We start from the raw sequence: 3,996 nt of genomic DNA on the forward strand, positions 1-3,996 counted from the left end.
TAGGGTTTTGGTGCCCTACGCAGCCTGCGTAGTCTGCTTATAGGGAGCGACGGTACTGGTCCCCCTCGTGCCACCCAAACGGCGCCAACCTGCATCTCAGAACAGCATTCAGAGATGACATTCTTCAGCACAATTATACAGAGTGGTTATCTGAGTTACTGTAGACTTTATCACTTCACACCAGTCTGACCATTCTCTGTTGACCTCTCTCATAAACATGTGTTTACATACACTGAACTTTGTTTTTGGCACCATTCTGAGTAAATTCTACAGACTGTTGTGTGTGAAAATCCCAGAAATACTCAAACCAGCCCGTCTGACACCAACAATCATGCCATTGTCCAAATCACTGAAATCACACTTTTTTCCCCATTCTGATGGTTGATGTGAACATTACCTGAAGCTCCTGACCCGTATCTGCATGATTTTATACACTGCACTGCTGCCACATGATTGGCTGATTAGATCATCACATGCATGAATGAATGATGAAGGTCTCATTAAAACAGACTTTTTACCAGGTCATTTATTTTTGGTACTTTTTAAATGTCTTTATGTATAGATTTGACCGATTTAGGTTCATCCCAGATCCACACTTTCAACATGAAACAATGAGAATCCATTATAAAAATACAAATGATTACATGTTTAAAACTGTGATCATCTAACAGGGATTCAAACGGCAGTTTCTCAAGATAAGTGCAGTCATGCAATGATAAGTTAAACTTGTCCTCTTGTTCTCTGCACTTATATTTCATAGTTGGAAGGATATAGACATCTAGTGGTTGGACACACTAATGTTTCATATTACGACTTTAAGAATTAGGACTTAACTTGATGTTTTCCTTGCAAAATTATTTAAGGGTGGATGTAATTTTCATGGGCATTTACTTTATTTGTAATAAAGGTATTATTTTCAAAAAATTAAAAAATGTATGTAATAGTGTCTTTTTTTTTTGCCCTTCCATAACATTTTTGATGATCATTTAATATCTATATAAGTTTACTGTCACAGGATCTCTATTTCTTTGTTTTTTACAAGAAAAATTAATTCTATATTCATACAAATAAATACTATATCACGCTAAATTTCAGTACATGTATCCCTACGTAATGTACATGCTATTCCTTCCTCAAGGTGGCGCTGTTGTTTCAGTGATTGACTTGATTTACATTTGATGAAGAAGCAACGTGGAAGTAACCTTTAGCAAGTTTAACACATGAACAGTGTGATTTGGTTATTATCTTTTGTGTGTACTACTGAAATTATGTAAGTTGTGCGTCTATTTAGACTGAAAAAGTGCCTAAGAAAACACATACATGTAGAATATGTGTAACTCAATATGTGTAGAATGTGTAGCTGAAAAGAACTGGTCAGGAAGTTTATTAAAAGAGACACAAGAAAACAAGCCAAAACAGCAGGCAGAGAGACGTAGTCGTAAAGCAGGCAGATAAATCCAGTAATCCAAAAAGCAGTAAATCCAGAAAAACAGGCAACGCTCATAACATGAATCAATAAACAATAGCAATGGAAAAAAACTTGGTAAGGGAGATTAAACTGGCAACCTCAGATGTTACAGTAGCTCAATATGTGTAGAATATGTGTAACTCAATATGTGTAGCTCAATATGTGTAGAATATGTGTAGAATATGTGTAACTCAATATGTGTAGAATATGTGTAACTCAATATGTGTAGAATATGTTTAGCTCAATATGTGTAGCTCAATATGTGTAGAATATGTTTAGCTCAATATGTGTAACTCAATATGTGTAGAATATGTGTAACTCAATATGTGTAGCTCAATATGTGTAGAATATGTTTAGCTCAATATGTGTAACTCAATATGTGTAACTCAATATGTGTAGAATATGTTTAGCTCAATATGTGTAGAATATGTTTAGCTCAATATGTGTAGCTCAATATGTGTAACTCAATATGTGTAACTCAATATGTGTAGAATATGTTTAGCTCAATATGTGTAACTCAATATGTGTAACTCAATATGTTTAGAATATGTGTAGCTCAATATGTGTAGCTCAATATGTGTAGAATATGTTTAGCTCAATATGTGTAACTCAATATGTGTAACTCAATATGTGTAGCTCAATATGTGTAACTCAATATGTGTAACTCAATATGTGTAGCTCAATATGTGTAACTCAATATGTGTAACTCAATATGTGTAACTCAATATGTGTAACTCAATATGTGTAGCTCAATATGTGTAGCTCAATATGTGTAGCTCAATATGTGTAGCTCAATATGTGTAACTCAATATGTGTAACTCAATATGTGTAGCTCAATATGTGTAACTCAATATGTGTAGCTCAATATGTGTAGCTCAATATGTGTAGCTCAATATGTGTAGCTCAATATGTGTAGAATATGTTTAGCTCAATATGTGTAACTCAATATGTGTAGCTCAATATGTGTAGCTCAATATGTGTAGCTCAATATGTGTAACTCAATATGTGTAACTCAATATGTGTAACTCAATATGTGTAACTCAATATGTGTAACTCAATATGTGTAGAATATGTGTAGCTCAATATGTGTAACTCAATATGTGTAACTCAATATGTGTAACTCAATATGTGTAGCTCAATATGTGTAACTCAATATGTGTAGCTCAATATGTGTAACTCAATATGTGTAACTCAATATGTGTAGCTCAATATGTGTAACTCAATATGTGTAACTCAATATGTGTAACTCAATATGTGTAACTCAATATGTGTAACTCAATATGTGTAGAATATGTGTAGCTCAATATGTGTAACTCAATATGTGTAACTCAATATGTTTAGAATATGTGTAGCTCAATATGTGTAGCTCAATATGTGTAACTCAATATGTGTAGCTCAATATGTGTAACTCAATATGTGTAACTCAATATGTGTAACTCAATATGTGTAGCTCAATATGTGTAGAATATATGTAACTCAATATGTGTAACTCAATATGTGTAGCTCAATATGTGTAACTCAATATGTGTAACTCAATATGTGTAACTCAATATGTGTAGCTCAATATGTGTAGCTCAATATGTGTAACTCAATATGTGTAACTCAATATGTGTAACTCAATATGTGTAGCTCAATATGTGTAGAATATATGTAACTCAATATGTGTAGAATATGTGTAGAATATGTGTAACTCAATATGTGTAGAATGTGTAACTCAATATGTGTAGAATATGTGTAGAATATGTGTAGCTCAATATGTGTAGCTCAATATGTGTAGCTCAATATGTGTAGCTCAATATGTGTAGCTCAATATGTGTAACTCAATATGTGTAACTCAATATGTGTAGAATATATGTAACTCAATATGTGTAGAATATGTGTAGAATATGTGTTGCTCAATATGTGTAGAATATGTGTAGAATATGTGTAACTCAATATGTGTAGAATATATGTAGAATATGTGTTGCTCAATATGTGTAGAATATGTGTAGAATATGTGTAACTCAATATGTGTAGAATGTGTAACTCAATATGTGTAGAATATGTGTAGAATATGTGTAACTCAATATGTGTAGAATATGTGTAACTCAATAGGTATAGAATATGTGTAACTCAATATGTGTAGAATATGTGTAGAATATATGTAACTCAATATGTGTAGCTCAATATGTGTAACTCAATATGTGTAGAATATGTGTAACTCAATATGTGTAGAATATGTGTAACTCAATAGGTATAGAATATGTGTAGAATATATGTAACTCAATATGTGTAGAATATGTGTAACTCAATATGTGTAGAATATGTGTAACTCAATATGTGTAGAATATGGGTAGAATATGTGTAGAATATGTGTAACTCAATATGTGTAGAATATGTGTAACTCAATATGTGTAGCTCAATATGTGTAGAATATGTGTAGAATATGTGTAACTCAATATGTGTAGAATATGGGTAGAATATGTGTAACTGAATATGTGTAACTCAATATATGTAGAATATGTGTAGAATATGTGTAACTCAATATA

The sequence above is a fragment of the Xyrauchen texanus genome, chromosome 5 (assembly GCF_025860055.1).
Source record: "Xyrauchen texanus isolate HMW12.3.18 chromosome 5, RBS_HiC_50CHRs, whole genome shotgun sequence".
NCBI lineage: Eukaryota > Metazoa > Chordata > Actinopteri > Cypriniformes > Catostomidae > Xyrauchen > Xyrauchen texanus.